The 27,631-nt window shown below is 49.2% G+C and overlaps 1 protein-coding gene and 1 long non-coding RNA gene across 2 annotated transcripts in view; one reads left to right on the top strand and one right to left on the bottom strand.

The window, feature by feature from the left end:
* COQ8A (coenzyme Q8A) overlaps window positions 1–26,848 on the bottom strand; it is a 50,667-nt gene extending 23,819 nt beyond the window's left edge. Inside the window, exon 1 of the mRNA XM_082470386.1 lies at window positions 26,728–26,848. The gene's annotated coding sequence lies outside the window, so the exon portion shown is untranslated. The remainder of the gene's footprint in view (window positions 1–26,727) is intronic.
* LOC309665225 lies at window positions 20–6,141 on the top strand. Its single transcript, XR_014266273.1, has 2 exons — window positions 20–5,500; window positions 5,660–6,141. It is a non-coding gene; the product is annotated as an uncharacterized lncRNA (long non-coding RNA).
* Window positions 26,849–27,631: the final 783 nt, after the last annotated feature.

Here is a 27,631-nt window from a genome sequence, read left to right as displayed (position 1 = left end):
ACAGGAAGACACTGGAACTCACCAAAAAAGATACCCCGCATCCAAAGACAAAGGAGAAGCCACAGTGAGACGGTAGGAGGGGTACAATCACAGTAAAATCAAATCCCATAATTGCTGGGTGGGTGACTCACAAACTGGAGAACACTTATACCACAGAAGTCCATCCACTGGAGGGAAGGTTCTCAGCACCACGTCAGTCTTCCCAACCTGGGGGTCCAGCAACGGGAGGAGGAATTCCTAGAGAATCAGGCTTTGAAGCCTAGTGGGATATGATGCAGGACTTCGACAGGACTGGGGGAAACAGAGACTCCACTCTTGGAGGGCGCACACAAAGTAGTGTGCACATCGGGACCCAGGGGAAGGAGCAGTGACCCCGGGGAGGCTGAACCAGACCTGCCTGCTAGTGCTGGGGGTTCTCTTGCAGAGGTGGGGGGTGGCTGTGGCTCACCGTGGGGACAAGGACACTGGCAGCAGAAGTTCTGGGAAGTACTCCTTGGCCTGAGTCCTCTCAGAGTCTGCCATTAGCTCCACCAAAGAGCCCAGGTAGACTCCAGTGTTGGGTTGCCTCAGGCCAAACAACCAACAGGGAGAGAACCCAGCCCCACCCATCAGCAGTCAAGCTGATTAAAGTTTTACTGAGCTCTGCCCACCAGAGCAACAGTCAGCTCTACCCACCACCAGTCCCTCCCATCAGGAAACTTGCATAAGCCTCTTAGATAACCTCATCCACCAGAGGGCAGACAGCAGAAACAAGAAGAACTACAATCCTGCAGCCTGTGGAACAAAAACCACATTCACAGAAAGAGAGACAAGATGAAAAGGCAGAGGACTATGTACCAGATGAAGGAACAAGATAAAACCCCAGAAAAACAACTAAATGAAGGGGAGATAGGCAACCTTCCAGAAAAAGAATTCAGAATAATGATAGTGAAGATGATCCAGGACCTCGGAAGAAGAATGGAGGCAAAGATTGAGAAGATGCATGAAATGTTTAACAAAGACCTAGAAGAATTAAAGAACAAACAAACAGAGATGACCAATACAATAACTGAAATGAAAACTACACTAGAAGGAATCAATAGCAGAATAACTGAGGCAGAAGAACGGATAAGTGACCTGGAAGACAGAATGATGGAATTCACTGCTGCGGAACAGAATAAAGAAAAAAGAATGAAAAGAAATGAAGACAGCCTAAGAGACCTCTGGAACAACATTAAATGCAACAACATTCGCATTATAGGGGTCCCAGAAGGAGAAGAGAGAGAGAAAGGACCAGAGAAAATATTTCAAGACATTATAGTCGAAAACTTCCCTAACATGGGAAAGGAAATAGCCACCCAAGTCCAGGAAGCGCAGACAGTCCCATACAGGATAAACCCAAGGAGAAACATGCTGAGACACATAGTAATCAAATTGGCAAAAATTAAAGACAAAGAAAAATTATTGAAAGCAGCAAGGGAAAAATGACAAATAACATACAAGGGAACTCCCATAAGGTTAACAGCTGATTTCTCAGCAGAAACTCTACAAGCCAGAAGGGAGTGGCATGATATACTTAAAGTGATGAAAGGGAAGAACCTACAACCAAGATTACTCTACCCCGCAAGGATCTCATTCAGATTCAATGGAGAAATCAAAAGCTTTACAGACAAGCAAAAGCTAAGAGAATTCAGCACCACCAAACCAGCTCTACAACAAATGCTAAAGGAACGTCTCTAAGTGGGAAACACAAGAGAAGAAAAGGGCCTACAAAAACAAACCCAAAACAATTAAGAAAATGGTCATAGGGACATATATATCGATAATTACCTTAAACGTGAATGGATTAAATGCTCCAACCAAAAGACACAGGCTTGCTGAATGGATACAAAAACAAGACCCATCTATATGCTGTCTACAACAGACCCACTTCAGACCTAGGGACACATACAGACTGAAAGTGAGGGGATGAAAAAAGATATTCCACACGAACGGATATCAAAAGAAAGCTGGAGTAGCAATACTCGTATCAGATAAAATAGACTTTAAAATAAAGAATGTTACAAGAGACAAGGAAGGACACTACATAATGATCAAGGGATCAATCCAAGAAGAAGATATAACAATTATAAATATATATGACCCAACATAGGAGCACCTCAATACATAAGGCAACTGCTAACAGCTGTAAAACAGGAAATTGACAGTAACACAATAATAGTGGGGGACTTTAACACCTCACTTACAGCAATGGACAGATCATCCAGACAGAAAATTAATAAGGAAACACAAGCTTTAAATGACACAACAGACCAGATAGATTTAATTGATATTTATAGGACATTCCATCTAAAAACAGCAGATTACACGTTCTTCTCAAGTGTGCACGGAACATGCTCCAGGATACATCACATCTTGGGTCACAAATCAAGCCTCAGTAAATTTAAGAAAATTGAAATCATATCAAACATCTTTTCTGACCACAACGCTATGAGATTAGAAATGATTTACAAGGGGAAAAACATAAAAAACACAAATACATGGAGGCTAAACAATACATTACTAAATAACCAAGAGATCACTGAAGAAATCAAAGAGGAAATCAAAAAATTCCTAGAGACAAATGACAATGAAAACACAACAATCCAAAACCTATGGGATGCAGCAAAAGCAGTTCTAAGCGGGAAGTTTATAGCTATACAAGCCTACCTCAAGAAACATGCAAAATCTCAAATAAATAATCTAACCTTACACCTAAAGGAACCAGAGAAAGAAGAACAAACAAAACCTAAAGTTAGCAGAAGGAAAGAAATCATAAAGATCAGAGCAGAAATAGAAACAAAGAAAACAACAGCAAAAATCAATAAAACTAAAAGCTGGTTCTTTGAGAAGATAAACAAAATTGATAAACCATTAGCCAGACTCATCAAGAAAAAGAGGAAGAGGACTCAAATCAATAAAATCAGAAATGAAAAAGGAGCAGTTAGAACAGACACCGCAGAAATACAAAGCATCCTAAGACACTACTACAAGTAACTCTATGCCAATAAAATGGACAACCTGGAAGAAATGGACAAATTCTTAGAAAGGTATAACCTTCCAAGACTGAACCAGGAAGAAACAGAAAATATGAACAGACCAATCACAAGTAAGGAAATTGAAACTGTGATTAAAAATCTTCCAACAAACAAAAGTCCAGGACAAGATGGCTTCACAGGTGAATTCTACCAAACATTGAGAGAAGAGCTAACACCTATCCTTCTCAAACTCTTCCAAAAAATTGCGGAGGAAGGAACACTCTCAAACTCATTCTATGAGGCCACCATCACCCTGATACCAAAACCAGACAAAGATACTATAAAAAAAAGAAAATTACAGACCAATATCACTGATGAATATAGATGCAAAAATCCTCAACAAAATACTAGCAAACAGAATCCAACAACACATTAAAAGGATCATACACCATGATCAAGTGGGATTTATCCCAGGGATGCAAGGATTCTTCAATATACGCAGATCAATCAATGTGATACACCATATTAACAAATTGAAGAAGAAAAATCATATGATCATCTCAATAGATGCAGAAAAAGCTTTTGACAAAATTCAACACCCATTTATGATAAAAAGTCTCCAGAAAGTGGGCACAGAGGGAACCTACCTCAACATAATAAAGGCCATATATGACAAACCCACAGCAAACATCATTCTCAATGGTAAAAAACTGAAAGCATTTCCTCTAAGATCAGGAACAAGACAAGGATGTCCACTCTCACCGCTATTATTCAACATAGTTTTGGAAGTCCTAGCCTCGGCAACCAGAGAAGAAAAAGAAATAAAAGGAATACAAATTGGAAAAGAAGAAGTAAAACTGTCACTGTTTGCAGATGACATGATACTATACATAGAGAATCCTAAAGATGCCACCAGAAAACTACTAGAGCTAATCAATGAATTTGGTAAAGTTGCAGGATACAAAATTAATGCACAGAAATCTCTTGCATTCCTATATATTAATGATGAAAAATCTGAAAGAGAAATTAAGGAAACACTCCCATTTATCATCACAACAAAAAGAATAAAATACCTACGAATAAACCTACCTAGGGAGACAAAAGACCTGTATGCAGAAAACTATAAGACACTGATGAATGAAATTAAAGATGATACCAACAGATGGAGAGATATACCATGTTCTTGGATTGGAAGAATCAATATTGTGAAAATGACTATACTACCCAAAGCAATCTACAGATTCAATGCAATCCCTATTAAATTACCAATGGCATTTTTTACAGAACTAGAACAGAAAATCTTAAAATTTGTATGGAGGGCTTACCTGGTGGCGCAGTGGTTGAGAATCTGCCTGCCAATGCAGGGGACACGGGTTCGAGCCATGGTCTGGGAAGATCCCACATGCCGTGGAGCAACTAGGCCCGTGAGCCACAATTACTGAGCCTGTGCATCTGGAGCCTGTGCTCCTCAACAAGAGAGGCCGCGATAATGAGAGGCCCGCGCACCGCGATTAAGAGTGGCCCCCACTTGCCGCAACTAGAGAAAGCCCTCGCAAAAAAACGAAAACCCAACACAGCCATAAATAATAAATACATAAATAAATAAATAAAATTTTTTTTAAAAAGGCAAAACTGTAGTTCCCAGAGGCTCTCATTATAAAAAATAAAAAATAAAAAATAAAAAAATTTGTATGGAGACACAAAAGACCCCGAATAGCCAAAGCAGTCTTGAGGGAAAAAAACAGAGCTGGAGGAATCAGACTCCCTGACTTCAGACTATACTACAAAGTTACAGTAATCAAGACAATATGGTACTGGCACAAAAACAGAAACATAGATCAATGGAACAAGATAGAAAGCCCAGAGGTAAACCCACGCACCTATGGTCAACTAATCTATGACAAAGGAGGCAAGGATACAATGGAGAAAAGACAGTCTCTTCAATAAGTGGTGCTGGGAAAACTGGACAGCTACACGTAAAAGAATGAAATTAGAACACTCCCTAACACCATCCACAAAAATAAACTCAAAATGGATTAGAGAGCTAAATGTAAGACCGGACACTATAAAACTCTTAGAGGAAAACATAGGAAGAACACTATTTGACATAAATCACAGCAAGATCTTTTTTGATCCACCTCCTAGAGTAATGGAAATAAAAACAAAAATAAACAAATGGGACCTAATGAAACTTAAAAGCTTTTGCAGAGCAAAGGAAACCATAAACAAGATGAAAAGACAACCATCAGAATGGGAGAAAATATTTGCAAACCGATCAACGGACAAAGGATTAATCTCCAAAATATATAAACAGCTCATGCAGCTCAATATCAAAAAGACAAACAACCCAATACAAAAATGGGCAGAAGACTTAAATAGACATTTCTCCAAAGAAGACATACAGATGGCCAAGAAGCACATGAAAAGCTGCTCAACATCACTAATTATTAGAGAAATGTAAATCAAAACTACAATGAGGTATCACCTCACACCAGTTAGAATGGGTTTCATCCGAAAATCTACAAACAACAAATGCTGGAGAGAGTGTGGAGAAAAGGGAACCCTCTTGCACTGTTGGTGGGAATGTAAATTGATACAGCCACAATGGAGAACAATATGGAGGTTCCTTAAAGAACTAAAAATAGAACTACCATATGATCCAGCAATCCCACTACTGGGCATATACCCAGAGAAAACCATAATTCAAAAAGACACATGAACCCCAATGTTCACTGCAGCACTATTTACAATAGGCATGTCATGGAAGCAACCTAAATGCCCATCGACAGATGAATGGATAAAGAAGATGTGGTACATATATACAATGGAATATTACTCAGCCATAAAAAGGAACGAAATTGGGTCATTTGTAGAGACGTGGATGGACCTAGAGACTGTCATACAGAGTGAAGTAAGTCAGAAAGAGAAAAACAAATATCTTATATTAACGCATATATGTGGAACCTAGAAAAATGGTACAGATGAACAGGTTTGCAGGGCAGAAATTGAGACACAGATGTAGAGGACAAACGTATGGACACCAAGGGGGGAAAGCAGCGGGGGTTGTGGGTGGTGGTGGGATGAATTGGGCGATTGGGATTGACAGGTATACACTGATGTGTATAAAATCGATGACTAATAAGAACCTGCTGTATAAAAAAAAAAGAAAAAAAGATTTCCCCCTGAAAACCAACAGGGAGATCGTTCAGTATATAAAAGGATTTAAAGCGAAAAAATAAAATAAAATAAAATAAAATAGGTAAACAACAACAACAAAAAGAACCTGAGCTTCCTTAAGTCCTGAAACCAGGTGTGTGATCTCAGTTGGAAGACTGTGGGTTTCGGCTGGGCTCGAGTCCCGGCCGCATGCGTTCAAGTCCCAATCAGGGTTTTGACCAGGTTTGAGTCCTGGCCACATGGGTTCAAGTCCCAGTCCGGGTTTAGGCTGGGTTCGAGTCCTGGCACCTGCGTTCAAGTCCCAATCTGAGGTGCACGGTTTCAGGAACACCTGCTCCAGAAGCAGTTCCCTGCAGGGACCCAGGGGCCCCAAGCCCAACTCCCTCAGGGACTGCCTGTCCCTGCCCAGCCACTCTTGCTCTGCCCAATGAAGCCTCTGACAGACACCCACCAAGGGACAACCAGAGCCCCTCCCCACCCTCAGACTCAACTCTTCCCCAAGCCAGTGTTTTCAAACTGCAGTCCAGACCACAGGGCAATGCACTTGGAAAATCCTAACCAGCATTAAAAACAACACCAACATGATGTCGGACAGGGAAGCATCAGGGCACACTGCGGGCAGGACTGGGGCTGACACCTGGTTCCCCTCCACGTGCACATGCGCTGCTCTCTTCTTTCTGCTGGGCCACAAAGTAAAACGTGTTTATGTCAGGGTCAAAGAAGTGGAAAGCCAGAGTACACAGGGTGCCTCACAGGGTTGGGTGTGTGCTGGCAATCTCCCAAGCACTTCTCAAGACCTACCTGGAGCTGTGTGCTGGGAGGGATAAGATAAGGTAAAATAAGGTGGCTGAACAAAAAAACAAAAAGGAAAGGAGCAGGAGAACCCAGAGTGGGGAGGGAGCACTCTGGCCAGGGGGCAGGGAGGAGCTGGGATCTGCCAGGAGTCTCAGAGATAAGATAAGAGGAGCAGGTGTGGAAGGCACAGCAGGCAGGAGACCTTCACAAACAAACCTGTGTGCAAACGCATGGAGGCTGACTTGAGAAGGGCCCGAATCAACAGAAGCACAGACAGGAAGGTCAGGCAAGAGCGCTGAACCAGAACTCTCGTGCCTTCCAAAGACCTCAGGCTCGCTCCCACCTGCCCTTCATGGGGAACCAGCCCCAGTCAGTCCAAAGACTCCTGCCCAGATCCGCTCCGCTCCTGAGCATGGGACACAGCTACTTTTATTTAAAAGGAGAGCTGTAGTGATAGCCAGAGAAACCCACGAATGCGCAGGAGCCTAGGAAGTTAAGATGACCCACCATAACCTGCCCTCAAAGAACCCTTCACCTTCATAGGAAAGCAGCTCCCAGGCACTGGGCTGGGGTGCTTTCCATACTTCATCTCCTTTTAATCTTTATAAACAACCTAAATGACATGGATGTTATTGCCCCCATTTCACAAAGGAGAAAACCAAAGTCAGAGAGCTTAACTAACTGGCTGAGGTCATTCAGCTCCTGAACGGTGGCCCTGGGGTCTGATACCTGCCCTCCGCTGCTCTGTGCCCACCACACCACACTGCTTCCCCAAACGCTCGGTCTACCAACTCCAAGGCACCCCCACAGGGACAGGGTACTGATTAGACACAAGTGGACCTCCTGTACCCTAATCAAAGCCAAGGAGCTTTTTGGAAGGTGACCACACTCTTGAAGGAGACAGGAGAGAGAAGGGGGAGCTAGCCCTGCCCATCACCTGGTGCTATTTCACACCCTGGGCTCCACTCTGGGCTCCTGCACCTTATGGCAGTAAACAAGTGTGAGCCCCATAGACCAAATGTCTAGGACTGGGAAAACAGCATGTAATCAGAGCTCAAATGCAGCTGGTGCCAGCTCTCAATCACTCCCCTGCCCCCTGGCCCCGGACACACAGAGACACATTTCACTCTTGAGGAAAGAGGTTTTTGAAAGAGACATCAGGGACATGCAATGGCAGAGGCCAGGGCCCCAGCTCCATCTGTTCAGAAAGACCCTTGCTGGTGGACCATCCACCATACCCCACTGCCCCAGGGGTCCCCAGAAACAGGCTTTCCCCTTGCTCACCTCTAAATCCAATCCAGATAACCAAGGCCACAGTCTCCCATAAGCCACAAGCCTGGATAATTTCAAAACCTCCCCTTGTCTGGTAACTGATATAAGACCTATTTAACTCAGACTTTGTTTTCAGGCTTAAAACTAATTCTGCCTAAATTTCTCACCCAAGTTATCATACCCACAAACTAAAGTTTCACTAGCGCAAAGCTGATACGTGATTTTTTTGGCCAGTTTCCCCTGCCCTAGCTCTGCAGTTCAATGTGAAATACCCATTTCTGGTCCTGCACTCTGCAGATGCAGGTCTGGAACCCACCAGAGTCCAGTCCTAACTTTTCTGGTCTCTAAGTATGTCAGCTCTGAGCATAGTTCTGTGATGGGCCAGGATTACACCTACTTTATGACGATGATTTTTTTAAAATTCCAAAGAGGAAACAATGTTAAATAAACTGACCAAGTGTTTTATTAAATTCCTGCATTTGAGACATATGAGTAATAATGGTCTCCTGCAGTATTTTCCTAACTTTTTTAGTTCACATATCCCACTTTCAAAGTGGAAAATAAATACGTCATCTTTAAAAAGTACACGTTAAAAATTAATTAGCTATGCCTTTCTTCCTGCCTGAACGGTTGTGTCCTCATACCGGAGAACTTTCCATGGGTTCCCATCTCACCCAGCACAGCGAGCGCCGTCGTGGAGGAGGAGGAGGAGAGCCAGCTCCCTGGGAAGGCAGGCTCCATCCGCAGGGAAATGACATCACGGAAAGCTACCATCCCGCCACTACGGGGCAGTCCCTCCCCTTCTCACATTAACAGATGCTCATAAACAGTCTGTCGTCGTGAGCAGATTCACAGGTGGATGCACATTTCAAAACCGCAGCCCGTGCCAGCCCCCTTAAGGATTATTTATCTCATGTTCAAGGGACGCTGTCCCCAAACCTCCCCACATGCTGCTCTGCTGGGTACAAAGTGACCTGAGTCAATACCAGGTATTTTTTTTGCAAAGGAGTACCTACCCTCAAGGAGCAGGGGTGGGAAGGCGAACAACTGCCAGAGGAAATACCTTTCCAGAACTTTGTTCACCTCCTGGTTTTCAAAAATTGGCTCTCATAAACCCTACTTCTAATGCACCAGAATCCCAACGTGACTCAGAATTCAGCTGTCCTGAATGGTGGGGCAAACCCCCCAACAGGAATGCACAAGCGCCAGGCACTCAGCTCCACCAGCAGGCATTTTCATCAGGACCTTAAGTAAATGAAATCAAAAGCCCCCAAAATACATTAACCACAAGTTTAAAATCTTATCCTCACCACGATTTCATCTACAAGTATTAGAGGCCTCACCCACCCCGCTTCACCCTGCTGGTCCCTGAATGGGTTTCCGGGACCTCACGGAGGAGCAATACAGGGATGGAGGGCGCATTCAGGCTCTTCGCCCACTTGCCCTAGAAGGCCTGGGCGCCGCCCGGTCTCCTCTGAGAAAGCACCAATGGATACAGCGGTGAGGGTACAGGCCGGGCACTCACATTTGGGAGTGCCCACTAGGTACCAGCACCAAAATAGTCATTTGGTCAATTCTTTGAACACACGTTCACTGACGTTCCCCCCCCCCCCACCCAGTGCTCTGGGTTAGTCTGTGCAGGTTCTGGGATGAACCTGCCCTTGGCCCTGGGGCGCTCACAGCTGCAGGAGCATGCAGGCACATCTATAACGGGCACAGACACCACGGAGATGGCCAGAGGCCAACTGAGGCTGACACATGGCGATCAGGTGCAGAGGAGGCAGCTGAGCAGCGGCAACGCCGGGGAGGCTGGACGGCTCAGCCACTGCCGCCACGTGTGCTGCCCGCCTCTTCACCCTCCGCAGCAAGGGGGGGGCTTCAGGTGGCTCACCAGGCCCCTTTTCCAGTCCTAACATGCTAAAGCGCTATAAAGGAAGTGAGCAAAGTTGTTGTCTAGAGAGAGAAAGAACTGGAATAAATACAGCTCACCACTCCCCAGGGACAGAGGCTGAGAAAGCAGCACAGCCAGTGTCCCCTGACATGAGTCCTCAAGCTCCAAGAGGAAATTTTCCTGCTGAACCCTCACTCTCTGACCTTCCCAAAGAGCTTTCTGAGATACCGTTTCATTCATGTTGAAACACAGACTCAGAGACTCCATTAGCTGGAAATTATCTGGGGTATGAGGACCTTCAAATCTAGTCTCCAAAACTTAAAAAAAAAAAACAAAAACAAACAAACAAAAAAACCACCAAGTGATGCCTACCTGGCCAGATGCAATAAGATATATCAGCAGCAATGAGTTGTGTTCTTTTTAAAAATATATGGGAATTCCCTGGTGGTCCAGTGGTTAGGACTTAGCACTTTCACTGCAGTGGCCCAGGTTCAAGCCCTGGTCGGGGAACTAAGATCCTGCAAGCCGCGTGGCACGGCCAAAAATAAATAAATAATTACATACATACATACATAAAACAGGCAATCCTGACAAGCATTAAGCAAATGAAGGCATCATAAACCTTTCCACCAGGACCCACATGGGGGAATTTTATTTGGGGGGAGGGTTCCCGTATGCACCCCCAAGCCCCCCCCTTCACAGCCAGAACTCACCATCTGTCGCTTGTCTCTTCTCACGAGGCGACAATAAGCCAGGGACAGTGCATGAATTTACTAAGCCACTGTTCAACCCCCTTCGTAAGTATAAAGTGTGACAAGGCAGACCAGCTCCCATCCAAGCAAAGCCAGAGTGTCTATACCTCCAAAAGCCAGCACGCCCTCCTCTTGTCTCTTCCCATCCTGAGCTGCCCCGGAAGCCACGGGATGACTGTTGTAAGGACCCAAAAGCAAGCTGCACAGCAAGCCCTTTGTCTTGGGGAGGGTGTGAGAAGCTCACTGAAAAGCCTTCTCCCGAGCAGCCTTCATCCCGCAGCTGCTGCATGCACATCACCCAATGGCTCACAGGCATCAAGCTCGGCATGTCCAGAACTGACCTCACCCCCCTCACCCCGCCCACCCCATGCTCCCCGTCCTGAGCACTGCGACCACCCCCCACTTCTCTCCAACCCTTCCCACCTCCCCTAGTCCCCCAGGGTGCTCCCAGCTGGGCAACCGCAGCAGCCCCTAACTGGCCTCTCTGGCCCCCGCCTTGCACAGGAACGTATGTCTTTCCTCCTCACCGGATCTCAACTCAAACAGCACTTCTTCTGGGATGCCCTCCCAAACATGTCCCATCCCTAAAGCCCATCCATGTCCCCCCACGGCTCCCTGTTCTTTCCCCAAGGTAGCAGTGACCATGCTCTAAACCTGCCTATGTACCTGTCTTTCCGCCACGCTGGGCTGTCAGCCAGAGGAGGGCACAGACCACATCTGTTGTCCCCTCTCTGTATCTCCAGCAACTAGCACCGTGCTTGACACAGAGCAGACAGAAATGAACTCAGCTGGTACCCCCAAGGTTTAAGAAAGCCTGCCATTTCTGGAACTGACTCACACCTGCTTGCATTTTTTAATCTACATATGGAATCAAAGGTCTCTTAGGAGCCTAGTCTGAGGCAGGGTTCTCAGGCTTTAGTGGGCATCAGAATCACTCGAGAGACTTGCTAAAACACAGACTGCTGTACCGCCGCCCCGGGTTTCTGATTCTATAGGTCTAAGATGGGGCCTGGAAAACTATATTTCTAACAAATTCCCACCTGCTGCTGCTGGTGGTCCTAGAAACGTACCTTAAGAACCCTGTTCTGGAGGAAGAGGGGAAAAGGGAACAGAGGTGGGCCAAGCCCAAGGTCAGGCAGGAATTCTAAACAGAGATCCTTTCCTAAAAGTTTCTCCCTGCTACTCCCTCCCCAAAAGTCTGGCTTTGTCCTTAAGTGGAAACCTTCCACCTGCCCCTTCCTTTCCCACTATTCCCTCAAGAAACTGAAAAAGAACATCGGAAATGAATGGGCTTAAAGACAATGACCCACAGAACCAGTCACCAAAGGAATCTCAAGATTGTCACTTTAGTACTCCCGGGAAAGAACTGTTTAATGATATCCGGGAGGCCTCAGGGCGGGGGCTCACAGGTGGCCCTCTGCCCCCTCCCAGCCAAGGACAACCTTTTTACTTTGGGCGTGAACAGTCTGTGTGGACACTGGAAAGTTCCTTTACATTCTTGAAATTTTTCTTTTTTTCTTTTCCTCTTAGAAAAAGGAAATACAGTCAACTGTTTCCTCCAAGGACTCAGAAGAGTATATGTGTTAGGGGAAAGACTTAGACTTCTGAACCAAAAATCTATGAATTTCTTTAGATGTGCCCTTTGCCTCGGCCTTTAAAATCACACCCCAGGGCCCATCACTCAAATATCTCAGGCACTCCAGGCTTCTACATAGTGAGGTCTGGCTTCAGGGTCCATCTGGCAGCAGGTTCAGAAATATCCTAATATGTATCAATTTTCAAAGGCAACTAAAAACATGAAGAAGAACCCAGGGGAAGATATAGAGAAAAAGAGCCTCTGTCCCCCCTCAAACCCCACCTCATACCCTCCCCCTCCCCTGTCAGTCAGCCCCAGCCAGGCCTGGTGAGTCAACCTTCTACGGTGAGAGACAGGCCACTAGGGTCACTCATTTCCCACAGCTGCAAGTCACCTCTGGAATGCCCCAAACCTGCATGTCTACCACTAAAGTCCCCTTTCCCTGTCTCCTTCCCAGGCCATCCTGCGTGATAGTTCTCTAAGCATCCAGCCAAATTCTGTCAAACTGCATTTCCTTAACAGTGGATGTGTAATAATGCAGCCACAAGAATGTAAATCACAACATTGTCTAAGACTGGCTACATAACTAGTGGTACACCCATTAGATGCACTGCTATGCAGCCATCTAAAATGACACTGTGAAAGGTATTTATTGACAAATAAGAAAGTTTACTATATATTCCCATGTAGGAAAAACGCAGGTTACAAAACAGTATTATCCTTTATTTTGGAGGGAGGGAGGGAGGAAAGAAGGGAGGGAGGGAGACGAATGATAGAAACAGAGCATGCAAAACAGGAGCACTGGTTTTCTCTGGGTGGTAGAGTGATAGATTCTTATTACTTAATTTCCTAAAATTTTCTACAAAGAACATGTACTACTTTTATAACAGAAAATAAGTTATATAAAAATAATCTTAAATATCTGTTGTTAAAATAAAAAAATAAAAGCAAGCACACAAAGGTGTGATTTAAAGAAACTATCCCACATCCCTGAAGCGTTTGTCCTGGGCGGGATGGGCAGAGGGTTAGATAGCAAATCAGAATGCTATAAATACTACCTCTCTACACCCTTTAGCCACTGTCCTTCATCAGCAAACAACTGCCCCTGACAGGCCACCAGGAAGGTGGAACACGGCCGCCCCACTTTTGGGAAAGAGGCTCAACTGCCCTTCTCAGAAAGTGGTGAGAAAACCACTTGACAGAGGCAGGTCTAATGCTGGCCCCTGTGTTAAAAGATAGAAATAATTAACGGTACTTTCCCCCAAAGAGGATCCTAGTTTAGAATAATGTAGTAAGTGCAACGATCACATTTTTCTGAACCAAAAGTTAAGACATGTATGGGTTGGCAAAAAATTTGTTTGGGTTTTTCCGTAACATGACTGGTGCCCTTTTAGATCAGGGGTCAGCAAACCATGGGGCCAAATGCAGCCCTGCTGCCTGTTTTTGTAAATAAGCATTTACTGGAACTCAGCCTTGCTCATTCATTTAGGTATTGGAAACAGCTCATTCATTTACATATGCATTATCTATGGCTGTTTGGGGTTTTTGGGTTTGGTTTGATTTGGTTCTAAGCTATAACAGCACGGTTAAGCAGTTGCAAGTGAGAACTATGGCCCACAAAGCCTAAAATATTTCCTATCCAGCTCTTTTTTTTTTTTTTTTTTTTTCTATCTGGCTCTTCAAGGAAAATTTGTTGACCCTTATTCTAGGACAACAGTGTAAAATGTAACCACAACTGTCCCAGGAAATCTGGAAAGGTCACTAGAGTTATATCAGAGCAGCCCAACAAGGCTGGTGTTGGGGCGAGGACCCCCCCATTACAGCTCTGCTCCTGACCCCAGAAGATGGGTACCTCACCAGGCACAGAGCTGCCCACCACCCAGAGGCCCTAGGGACAAAGGGAGGGCTCTGTGGTGACCACCTTTTACTGGGTCACCCAGAACAGGGCAGCCGAGTTCTGGGGGTGGGGGGGGAGCGGCGGCAGTTGGAGGGGAGACACAGGCAGACACGATGTCCACAACTGTGGGGCTGGACGGCCTCCTGCCCTGGTCCAGGCAGCTCACCACAGACCCCACACGGGTCTGAAGCCACGGCCCTTGGGTGGCACAGCGGAATTGTGCCCCGTAAGGAAAGGAGCTCGTTTCTGGGCCTCAAGCTGTCTCCTGGGCTAAGGACTTCATGTTCCTCCAAAAGCCATTTCTGGACTATTGGGATTTTTCTTGGAACCATTTAAAAAGTATACACTCTTATGCCAACACACTCAACAACTTGTTGAATAGCAGGCACTCTGACATTCTCCTCCAATGAATTTCACCAGTTCCCCAAACATTTTTATTCTGTGAGAAGCAGAAAACCAGCACAATGTGATGATAACTGTATTTAGCTATTATTTACTGGGAGTTTATTATATGCCAGGCTGTGTGCTAAGTGTTCTATGTGTATCACCTCACTCATTTTTAACAGGTAAGTACTATTATTTTGCCCATTTTACAGATGAAGGAACTAAGGCACAGAGAGGTTAACTAAACTTGCCCAAAGGCACACAACAAATAACAAGTAGAGCTAGAACTCGAATCTATCATGGCTCAGGAGCCAGGCAACCATTTAACAGATAAAAGGAGAAAACAAGTAAGAGTGTGTTTTGATGTCCTAGACTGCAAGCCTCCATTCTCCACCCAATGGGTGATTAAGAAGACATTCTTAGGGGCTTCCCTGGTGGCGCAGTGGTTAAGAATCCGCCTGCCAAGGCAGGGGACACGGGTTCAAGCCCTGGCCCGGGAAGACTCCACATGCTGCGGAGCAACTAAGCCCGTGCGCCACAACTACTGAGCCCACGCGCCTCTAGAGCCAGTGCTCTGCATCAAGAGAAGCCACCACAATGAGAAGCCTGCGCACCGCAACGAAGAGTAGCCCCCGCTCGTCGCAACTAGAGAAAGCCCGTGTGTAGCAACAAAGACCCAACTCAGCCAAAAATAAATAAATAAATAAATAGATTTATTAAAAAAAAAAAAAAAAAAGAAGAAGAAGACATTCTTAGGATTCCCTGGTGTGTTGCCCCAAGGTGGGCACTGGGCTGGGGCCAGGGAGGGGGAGATAATAAAGCAGCAGAAGGAGAAGTTCCAGCCTCTAATGATAATCCAGAGAGAAACCCAATGCTGTGTATGAACCTGCACAGGCCCGGGGAATCCAAAGCACAGGTGAGTAGCACAGAGGGTCCCAGGTGGTCTTTCCTCCCACTGGGGAGCAAACGTAACTGATTACAAATACCAACCTGCGAAGCACGGGGTCCTGAGGGCAATTTCATTTTCTGACCAAAAACCCACCAAAGTTTTCTGCTTAAAACATTAAAAAAGATTTCGTTCAGGAAGTGATACTGATGAAGCCGTCAAGATGCTCTGGAGTTGGGCGTCTCCCAGGTTCAAATCCTGACTCTGCTGCTGACCTAAGTAGTCATTTAAGCTCATCTTTGCAACTCAGTTTCCCTCATCTGTTCTCAAGAGGAGTGGGTTAGATAATCCATATAACAGTACTTAGGACCCCAAGTGCCTGGCACACAGTAGGTGCTCAAAACCATTAGCCGACATGATTATTATTAAGACCACACGGACACTCTGGAAGGACTCACCAAGTCACTCAGACTTGGTGAGACCAGAGGGAGCACAAATGAGACCAGTGTGGACAACCCTCTTACTGATTTACACCCCCAGCACCCGGGCTGGGTACAGTACCAGATCTGACTCGGGGAGGGCAGACTCGCCCTCTCTCGGGGGCCAGGGAGGCTTATTCAGCTGTGGTGTGAGGCATCATTCAGGAGAGGTGGTCTGGTGTGCTGGCGGCCTGCTTGGAGTGCCTAGGACAGCCAGGACATAAATACCGCTGGTAATCCTCACCACGGTCAATACCACTCTCAGAGGAGATAATAGCACAGGAGGCTTTCGCCAGGTAAGCACAGGCTTTCGACAGTGCTGGGGAACCCCTCTGACCCCCACAAGTTCCCTGTCTCCAAGCAACAGCCCATCTGCTGCCAGATTAACCTTCTCCAAATCCATTTTCATCATGTTAACCCCTGGCTCAAACGGCTCGTAGCTTTCTACAGAATAAGCTCCAAACTCCTAAGCCTGAGGTTGGAGGCCGAAGTCAGGACCCAGGCCTCCCGTCCAGCCTCCACTTACACCTGTGCCATGTAAGCGCTGCTCCAATTCCTTCCCTCTCACACCAAGCCCTTCATCCCTGCACTTCTAAAACTGAATGAGGCCAGCCTCCGGGCCTGTGCATCAGCTCTGCTCCGCCCAGCCAGGCCACTCCAGGCCTGTCCCGGAACCTGTTTCCTATAATCTGTCTCCTCACCTGGATATTACGACAGCATAAGTTCTTATTATGTCCAATCTAAATAAGAGAGGCAGAAGTACTTTGAAATGTATGAACATGTCATACATATTCAAGGACACATTTCTAATCAGGCCCTAATTTACTCTTGGCTCTTATGATTTTGTCTTCCCATCAGCTGATGTAAATTTTCCAGTGCTGGTCAGATTCTGCCCCGTTTTGTAAGTTATCTTTGGCACACACAAGTCTTTCCAATAATAAGCCCCTTGTGGGGAGGCTCACATCTTACACACCTCTGACTCGTTCCCCACCTACCTCCACACACAGACGGACCCTGACCACACAAATACAAGTGTCATCTGCACTGTCACACAGGTAGGTGAATAAGAACCCTGGTGGGGAACCCTGGAGCTGTAGTTGAGGAGTTTATCTTAAACTAAAATCAGATATTTAAGGGGTTGTGTTTAAATCTGGCCAAAATACTGTGGGTGGCTTTGGGGGGCTGACTGACGGCCCCCCAGAGATGTTCACACCCTAATCCCCAGAACCTGTGACTATGTTCTCTTATGTGGCAACAAGAGGGACTGCTGAAAGTGTGATTACGTTACAGATCTTGAGATTGGGGGATTATCCACCTGGGCCCAATGTAATCAAGGGTCTTTATGAGAGAGAGAGAGGCAGGAGGATCTGAGTCAGAAGAGGGAGATGTGAGAAAGGCAGAGGTTGGAGTGATGCAGTTGTGAGGAAGGAACCACGGCCAAGGGATGCAAGCAGCCCCGAGAGGCTGGAAAGGCAAGGGGAGGGGCTCTGCCCTTGAGCCTCCGGAGAGAGTCTGCCCTGCTGACTCCTTGATTTTAGCCAGGTGATACCCATTTCAGACTTCTGACTTCCAGAACTGTAAAATAATAAATTTGTGGTGTTTTAAGTCATTGAATTTGTGGTAATTTGTTATAGCAGCAATAGGAAACTAATGCAGTGGCTATTTTTAAAAGATACATCATTGTGTTGGGAAGAGGGGCGATATTCTAGAATAATTTCCAGATCATTCATCTAAAATACCTTAGTTTAGTCACTCCACAAGTGGTACTGAGTGCCAGCTAAGTGCCAGGTGCTGTGGTAGGTTCTGGCATATCCCATGGGCAGCTCAAGACACATTCTTGTTCTGATGACAGAGTCCTGCCTGCTTTTAGTATAAGTATGCCCCATTCGTCTACCAGCCTCTTTCCCAGGCTCGGTTCAACACTGAAACCATTATGGAGCACTTATATTACATGCCAGGCACTGTGCACAGCCTGGGGTACCGCAACGTCCAAGTAAGAGCCTGCACCCCTCAAAATGCTCCTCATCAGTTCTTACATTCTTAATCTTTCAAAACACTTTCACTTTGGATTAAATATTTCAGTGAAATAGTATTAATAACAAGAACAGCTACCAGTTATTACTCCCCTCTGTGTGTATCACTTTTTATTACTCCTAATCCTACAGCAACCCTGTGAGGTATTACTGTCTCCATTTGCTGATGAGACTCAGCTCCGCAAGGTAAAGAAACCTCCTCTAAGTCCCAACGCTGTCAGGGGCTGGCCTATCCATGCCTGTCTGACTCCAGGCTCAAGTCCTTTCCTCCTGCAGCCTAGGAAGTGAGCAGGTAAGAAACCTGCCCCCAGGTCAGTAACATGTTTTTAAATCAATAGTCACTCTCCTGGGGGCTTCCCTGGTGGCGCAGTGGTTGAGAATCTGCCTGCCAATGCAGGGGACACGGGTATGAGCCCTGGTCCGGGAAGATCCCACATGCCGCGGAGCAACTAGGCCCGTGAGCCACAACTACTGAGCCTGCGTGCCACAACTACTGAAGTCTGTGCGCCTAGAGCCCGTGCTCCGCAATAAGAGAAGCCCGCGCACCGCAACGAAGACCCAACACAGCCAAAAATAAATAAATAAAATAAATTAATTTAAAAAAAAAAAAAAAAAGAAATGCCTTAAAAAAAAAAAAAAAAAGTCACTCTCCTGGAAACACGGCAAGGTTCATGCCCTGGTTGCAGAAAATTATAAGTCATAAAAATCCAGGAGCTGGCTGGGCTCTCAAAGGCCACCTGGCCAAACTCCCTTTCTGGAAAGCTCCTCAGCTACCAGGTTGAGAGTGTTAGGCTTCTCAGCACCAGCGATCCCATGCCGGTTCTGTCTCAGACCTAAGTGGGAGAAAGAGGCAGGAGCCCCACGCTGAGTCCACTCTGGGCGTGCACCTCCGGAAGGAGCTGTTGGGTACGCGGCCCCCAGCCCTGCCACGCTGACTCCCGGAACCATGCTCCACCAGCAGCACCCCCAAACACCACACACAGGCCAGGCACGGACACCTGTGCACGTCACTGGTGCAGACATTAAATTAACGGGTCCTGCCACCGAGGGCCCGTGCAACCCTCTGGCACTACAAGCGTACACAAAACCCCAATAGTTTTTAAGACCAGTGAGTTAACCCTACGAGGGACGACCCTAGACAGACAACAATACTCAGGAAGAGAAATGAGAAAAGGATGGACAGAGGAAGAGGCGACTGTCTCCTCACTGACCTCCACTCTCCTTTGCCGGCAGAACTAAGGCCGTGGGCCCGGGCCTGGCCTTCAAGGCCCTTCACTGTGGACCCCAAGACATCTTTCCAGCTTTTATTTCCTACTGTCTCCACCCCACACCAGCGCTTCAGCCAGAATGGCTCATGCCCCAAAACACACACACACACACACACACACACACACACACACACACACACACTTTCCTACTTCCACGTGCTGCTCCCACCTCCTCCCCCGGGACACCCTTTCCTCTGCCAAAATCCTACCCATCCTGATGGAATGTTAGACGCTCCATAGTGTCTGCCCCCCATCCTAAAGTCACCTCTTGTCCTCTAACGTCCCTCATCTCTTAATGGCCTAAGGTCGCCTTGCCATGCCCTATATGACTCTTTGCGTACCTGTCCCGTCTCCCAGGCTGCATGGTGCGCTCCTGGAGAGGGGATCTCTTACCCAGACCTATACTCCCCTTGAGGGTTGGTGCTGTACCATGTCCATACCAGGAGTTTAATACCCACGAGCGCCCAGGGGCTCCCCAGCTTCTCAAGCTCCCTCTTCTAGAACCCAGAACCCAAGAGACACCAGGGATGCTAAGCATCTGGGAAACGCTCTTTCTGTCACCAATCACCCTGAAACCGCCACCAGCCAGCGCCATGGACACAGCGGCAGCGGCACCCTGTGTTAAATGGGGTGAGGGCAGAAGAGGGAGAATGGAGGAAGAACGACGTCCACAGGGGCCCGGAGCCTGCTCACATGCGCACACAGACACTGGGAGGGAGGGGTGGCGGCCCACCCAGGATGCGGCCCCTCTACTGTGTCCTCTGCTCGGTCCCACTCCTTGCTTAGAAGAAGAGTGAGAGGGAAGAGGGACAAAAGACAGCAGGCCTGGCTGACAGTGAGCTCACGCAGGCTGGAACAGGGGCACAGCAGGCCTGACCTGTACGTGGTGCCCAGCCCTTGCTTTACCAAATGCTGGCTGTAAACACATTAGGGGGCAAGAGCCACAAACTGCTTTTTTGATCTCAGACAGATGAGATGTTTGCTCCAGCACCTGTCAAACAGTAACCACCTGCAGGTCACAGGGCAACCTATTCTTACCTTCACCCTCCCCTGAGCCAGGACCCGGGCCAAACGCAGAGAAAACGTGCCAGGCAGAAAGCAAACACTGGCTTGACCCCAGGATCTGGATTTAATGTAACAGTTCCGGGTGTGTGAACAGACCCCAGGACCTCCCATCCCGCCCAGCAGACTGCAGAATCACTGCCGTCAGGCCCTCCGGTTCCCAGACAACAAGGGTACTACGATGAGGCTGATGGAGGAGGGTGGCCAGCTAGGCCCGGGTTCCAGGCCCACCCTGGGCACCAGCCACATGTGACCCTGAGCACACCCGCTCTCCCTTGGGCCTGAGTTTCCTCGTTTCCTCATGTGTAAAACAAAGCGATTGACCTAGATGATTTCCAGTTCCCAGAGATCAGGACACGGCCGTTTACCCTGAGCATAGAAGGTTGACACAGGGCTGTGCTGAAAATTGGGATTTAACAGGTTCTAGAAAGAATCATACACAAAAGAATCTGAGTACTAACCCTTCTAGACGTTCTATGGAAATAGCAAGTGAGGAGGGGCAGACCTGCTTCTCGGGGGTGGTGAGGTGGGGACCACGCGGCTTCTCTCAGCAAACACCTCTGGGAAAATCCAGTGGGCGGGGCAGGGAGCGCGCCCCTTCTCAGACGGCCAGGAAACCCACCCTGCCCCGTTACACACACACACACACACACACGCACACACCCTCCTCAGAGGCTGGCAGGAGCCCCGGTCCCCTTCAAGCGCCACCCCCAGCCCAGCCTCCCCCTCTCACATCAAGCAGAGGGCCTCACTCACTGCAACTGACCTCCTGTTTCCTCAAAACAGAGGCAATCAGATGTGCTCACCCTCAACCCTCGGTCCGGGTCTCAGCCCTCCCGCCACCTCTCCTCCCATCCTATCTCCTCCCCGCACTGGCCGTTCCCCTCCTCCCTCTCCCTCCTCCTCTAGGACTTTGCCCCTGACCTATTTTTAATTTTGCCTTCAATGTCTCCTTCCGCAAAAGCTTTCCCCCTCAAGCCCACAAACGCCGCTCTCGGCTTTCAAGCACCAAATATTGAAAAACCTCCCGCTGACTCTGCTTCTCCTTCAGCCTCATCCCGGCCAACCCTGCCTTCCCTTCTCTCTCAGCACAGGCTGCCAGGCCCCGACCCCGAGCTCTCCCTCTATGGCACTCACGACGGTCACCCGATGGCTCCGTCCACCTGAGTCAGCACCACCCTCCTCAGCCTTTCCCGCGGGTCCCACACTCTCCCCTGAAATCCTCTCCTGGGTTCCCATGGCTCACCCGGCCCCTCATCTCAACCTCCCTCACCAGCTCCTCTTCCCCCTCCACCTCCACAGGAGTCCCCAGGCCTGGTCCCCAGCCCCATCCTCCCTGGTCTCTACGCTGTCCCCTGGGCTGCTTCAGCCTCCCCACGGGCTGGCGGCTCCCCCAGGACCGTGCATCCCATTCCCAGGCCGGGCAGGCCATCTCAACCACTGGCCCAATTCTAGAACAAATCCAGTTATACACACACCACGTCTCTCCCTCCAAGTCCCACCAGCACCGATGAAGGGGCACAGGGAACCCGGGGGGCGGGGAGGACGGAACCGTTCTGGACCTTGACTGTGGTAATGGTTACATGACTATATGCATTTGTCAAACTGCACAACCGCACACTAGAAAGTGTGAATTTACTGTATGCAAGTTATACCTTAATAAAAAAGGATAGGAAAAAAGTCCCGCAGGCACCTCAACCCCTTCCCGTCTAAAACTAACATCACCATCTTCCTGCCGCCAGCCCAGCTCTGCCCCCTGTTTTCAGCAGTGACACCACCATCCACCCCAAACAGTCCCCACCCCTCCTGCCACTAGAAATCTCAGCCCAGTGGCCAAGCAGTAACTTAGTCTAGAGATTCCACCTGCACAGATTTATAATCTCTTGAATCTACGCCTTCATTCCACCTCCCCACTACCCGCCACCTGGGACTCAGGCCGCCCTCACTTCTCACAGGCCGCCTCACGGGTCTCCCTCCCCATCCACCTGACCCCTCAAAGTGACCCATTCCAAGACCCATTCTGCACAGCCTGCCTGCCTGAGTGCCCTCCCCTCTCCTCCCCACAGCAGCGCCCACCTTTGCCCCTCCCTGCTCAGGCATCAGCTTCGGATACTTCTCTCCCATGGAAACCTGTTCGTCCTTCAGGCCCTAGCTCCTAGACCTCCCAGCACAGGAAGGCAGTTTCCCGGCCCTTTTCCAGCAGAACCAGCACCGGGGCGCCCTGGGTTCCCACAGCACAGGACTGCACCCGCCCTAGGTCCTGCACAGTCTGCCAGTACCCACAGGTACCCACGTCCACTGTGCGCATGCCAGGGCAGGGAGCCGCCTCCCTCTCTGTCAGAGCCCCCTAGGCTGCAGCTGAGTTTTGGGCGCCCAGGGAACCCTTTCTGGCCTGAACTGAACTGTCAGCTGAAAATTACCAGGAGCCCTATGCCAAAGCCCCGCTGGCCCCCCGACCCTACAGAAGCACAAGTGGCAGCAATGCTGATCAGACTCTCCTGAATTCCTAAGGGCAGATCACACAAGCTGCTTCAACAGGAAGTGGGGTGGGGGACTCACCCCAATCTGCTCCCTAGCCCAGCCTCCCACTGCTCCCCTCCCACTCCCCACCCTCCGGCCAGACTGCACTCACCCCTACCAGGCACTCACCCACCCAATGCCTCTGCTCAAAGGGCCCACTGCCTGGACCAATGCTACTCAAAGAATGGTCCTTGGACTCATATTGTCATCCTCGATGAGATAACAGGAGCAAGCGCTCAGAAACCTTCACAGCAATTTAGCACTGTCTGGACATGTTTACTGTGTTTTGCAAAAGCACTGGTCTGCAACAAACTGGGAAAAAATAAAACCTGGCCTTCAGCACAGAGCATCTGGGAAGCACTGGCCCCTCACCCCTCCAAACTCCCGCCTCCTCCTGCTGACATCCTGCTCATTCTCAGAGTCCCAGCTAACACGCCTTCTCCTCCAAGCGCCTTGCCCTTTCCACCAGCCAGAAGTGGTCTGATCTAGACCCCGAGTCCAAACCACACTGAGGGTGTTTAGGTGGTATCTGCACACCCCTTATGACAATTCCCTGAGGTCCGGGAACCAAGGAATTGTTCACTTTTATATTTCCAATGCCACGCTCGAGGCAGACAATCAATCAATATTTGTTCAAGGAGTGAATAACCCACAATTCTAGAGCGGGCTTTTCTTCAGGGCAGGATGTGGAGAAGCACCAACCCTTAGAGCACACAGGGATTTTCCAGGTTTCTACCAAGTGCAGCCCCTCTCCCTCAGCCCAGATGGAAATGGGATATTTTAAAAAGCAAGTCGAGGACTCCGTCACTATTCACTACAACAGAACCTACAATACCCTGAAAGGGCAAGGTGAGTGAAAAACACTCAGCTTTCTCATGAATCCTTCTCTACATGCACAGAGTAAAAATAAAGCACACCCAAGTATGAAGAATAAAAAGAGATTTTTCAGGGTCATTTCCAATGTTAGATATTCCGTGGGCCCCTAACCTCAAAGCAAAAGGTCAAGGGCTCAGGAGCCTGTAACCCCACAACAAACATGCTTGTGGACAGACCAGTGGATACCCACTTGGGTTTGAAAAGTGTGGGGAGCAGCCCACCCAGACACATCAGGGTCTGCCTCAGAGTCAGCAGACCCCATCCCCACAACAGGTGCAACTCCTCAAGGAGCAGGGCCCTCGCACTCCCCCTCTCCCACTGGCTCTTCTTTCTACTGACTCTCCCAGGTTCCTGGCTGTTGTTTAGCAAGAATGCTGGAACTATTTCCAGATGCCACTGTCAGATCAAGACAACTCTCTAAATATTCCTGTCTAATTTTGCACACAGCTCTTGTTTCAACTAACAAAGATAATGACTCAGTGCCCACGGCTCTTGATGGAAAATCATCGTGCCAAGTTTGGAGCTTCCCAATAATACGCTCCTCTAAACTTCTTTCCGAGAAAAGAGAAGTGACCTCCCTGTCCAGATGCTTTTCTATAGGCAAGAAAGGGCACCCAAAAGACACCCTAACTAACCAAGGAATGTTATGGGAAAATCCTGATACATCCCCATAGGATCAATTAACAACAAGAAAAACAAATTCATGGTAGGGGTTTCAGATGTTTTTCCTTGCCCTGTACAATAATCACCATTCTTCACTTTTCTGCGTCCCCACCAGTTTGGGACTTTGAGGTTTGGGGCATAAATTCTGGGTTACAGTGAAGGCAAAATCTAGACTCAGAAGTAGTGTCTTTCCCTGCACAAAAAGAAATGGCTCACTGTCTCTGATGCTTCAATCAACTGTAAAAGAACTGTACAAATTGTACACGTGTCCATTCTGCACTCCTGGGTAGCCTCTCTCTTGGAGGAGTACACGGCACATGTATATACCCCCACATATATGTCTGAAATGCAGCCACACACTTACTCTCTGCAGACACAGGCCTGGCACCCTCCCATATCGTAAGACATGTCTCAGCAAACCTGTAAGAATGGGCAAAGCATCACCTTGGAAAAGCCACTTATGGATAACTGAATTGGCCTTTCCGCCAGCATTCAGACAGCGTAAACTTGTTTGCTCACTATTTAAAAACTGCCCCATGGTTATTTCATATGTATATCTCCCACAGTCTTGCAAAGTCCCCAAAGACAGAAACCACAAGTCTCCCACTTCTTTTGTACTCTGGACCCAGCCAGTCACTGCCATGCACCCAGCAGGCACAGCAAATGACCATGGGTTTCTACCTCCTATCTCACTCCTATCCCCCCAGGTGCAGAGTGGGGGACTCCATTAAAGCCCAACCTACAGGGCTTCTATCATTGGTTTAGGACAGAGATGCTACCCTTTACATAAACCTCTCAGCCAGTCATGGACAAGTCCTAGGGGACCTCTGGCAGCATGGGAAGACTCTTTTTACAGTTTTACCTCAGTGGTTCTCAACCAAGGTTGCTTTTGTCCTCTAGGAGACATGTGGCAATGTCTGGAGACATTTTTGGTTGTCACAAATAGTGTGTGTGTGTGTGTGTGTGTGTGTGTGTGTGCGTGTGTGTGTGTGTGTCGGGGGGGGGAGTGCTACTAGCATCTAATGGATAGAGGCCAGGGATGTTGCTGAAGGTTGAGAAACCCTGTCTTATGTGACACACACGTAAGTGCTCAAAGCACCTTAGTTCACTTTTCCTTTGAGTTGCCCAAGGTCAGGCCCAAAATCCTAACCCTGCCTTGTCTGCATTATTTGCAAAGTTGAAAATGCCCAAAGTCATCACCAGTCTTAACGATGCTGCTCCTGAGAACCACCAGCCCCCCCTTTGTTTCTTCTCCGGAGAAGGGCCCTCCTGCCAGCATGACCCACCCATGCACAGCATGACAATTGGCAGGCTGGCATCAGGCATGCTCAAATCCTTTGGCAACAAGTTAGACCTGGCAGGCCCAGCTCTTCAGTCTTCTGTCACGCACACCCAAGGCGCAAGTGAGTGTGGACAAGTTTTCCAATGGGCTGCAGGCCCTACCCTGGATGAGAGGCTGCACGTAAGTCTCTCACCCTTCAGAGGACTGGCACCTGTCATCCAAATGGAGAGCTCCAGCATCCAGGCCTGCCCCCGCAGCATTTTCCATCCCACAAGGCACATGGGAGAACTGGCCTGGGTTTGGCAGAGGGGCAGAGACTGGGCAAAGGCACGAGTTTAAACAATTAAGCCCAAACCATTCACAAGAACCCCAGCGTTTGGAAAAGTAGGAGGAGGGGCCAAAGAAAAGCCAACGGAGGAAAGGACCAAGAAGGGTCCTCTTTCCCAAGTTCACCCAAAACCCCCAACTGTGGAACCCAACAGCTGGCTCGGGTCAAGGGAGTCAAAGTCCTGACACAAACCTGGGGCCAGGGGCAGTTAGCGCCCCTGAGACAGTGCAAAGGAGTCTAGGCGTGAAGAGAAATATTATCATGAGAAAGCGAGGCAGGAAAGCAGTACTGGCGACCAAGAGACAAGGCATCAGGTCACCGGGGCTGCTCGGCGCGTTCCGGGGACCCATGGCTCCAGCACGCGGCCCTCGGCCCCTCCCCGAGGCACGTATGGGCTAAGGTGGCCACGGGGGTAGGAGACAGCCGCAGGGCGCCCAACGCGCCGCGGCCCGGAGCTTGGAGCAAATGAAGCTCGCAAAGGGGAAGCCGCGCTGTTACTTGAGGATACAAGAAGGGCCCAAGCGGGTGGTGAGCGCAGCTCTGGCCGCAGGCAGACGGCGCCCAGGGCACGCGGTGGGCGGCAGCCTTACCCGGCTGCAGGAAGCTGGGATCCGCGGTCACCTTCGCGCAGCCCCCGCGCGCTCGCCGTAGCGTTAGCACCCGGCACGCGCTCCGGATCTGTTTACCAATTCGCCCTAGCCCAGAGACCCAGCGCCGGGAGCCCCGCCCCGCAGGCCGCTCCCATTGGCTGCGCCGCCACCCGCCCCCAGTCCAACGTCGCGCGGCGCGGGGCAGCGTGCACAGCCCGTGCGCTCGACCCGCGGCCAATCGGGACGGAGGGCAGAGAGAGAGGAGCCAATGGGAGGCCGCCCCAGCGCGCGGGCCCCTCCCGTTCTTCCCTACCGGCGGCCCTTTCCTCTAGTTGGGAAGGCTGGGTAAAGGCCGGGTTGCAAGGGTGGGTGCTCGATGCGTGTGCACTCCGAGAACTAGCCTTTCGGCAGATGAGGCGGCGGGCGCAGCCGCGGTGGCTAGCGGTTGGATGTCACGCCCCGGCCGGTGCTCGCCGGGCCTCCGAGCGGGACTGGAGGGGAGGCGGTGGAAGGAACTGAAGTGACTGCAGCGGGCCGGCCCGTGCTCTCCTTTATGTAACGAGGGCCCCCTCCCAGTTCCCACAAAAGACTCCCACAGAAGTCGGAAGCGCTGTGGGCCGCTGAGGGCGGGCCCGCCTCCGGCGCCCGGCCCCGCCCACATGTTGCGTTTCTCTTCTGGCTACCAGTGTTGGCCCTGTGGGCGCGTCCCAGGCTGGGTCGCCCGAGCAGTGGCCCCGGTGCGTGCGGGGTCGTATACCCCTGTCGGCAAGGCTCTTCGCGGAGGCCGGCCCTCCTCCGAGTAGTGGGCACAGGCAAGCACGTGGAAGGAGCGGAAGCGGGCCCTGCGGCGGGCGGCCGGCTCGATAAGAAGCGGAAGACAGGGAGCTGCCCCCTGAAGAAGTGC

The sequence above is a fragment of the Balaenoptera physalus genome, assembly GCF_965194825.1.
Source record: "Balaenoptera physalus genome assembly, chromosome: 1".
Taxonomy (NCBI): domain Eukaryota; kingdom Metazoa; phylum Chordata; class Mammalia; order Artiodactyla; family Balaenopteridae; genus Balaenoptera; species Balaenoptera physalus.
Note: the sequence above shows the minus strand (reverse complement) of the source record. Positions and strands in the feature narration are given on the sequence as shown.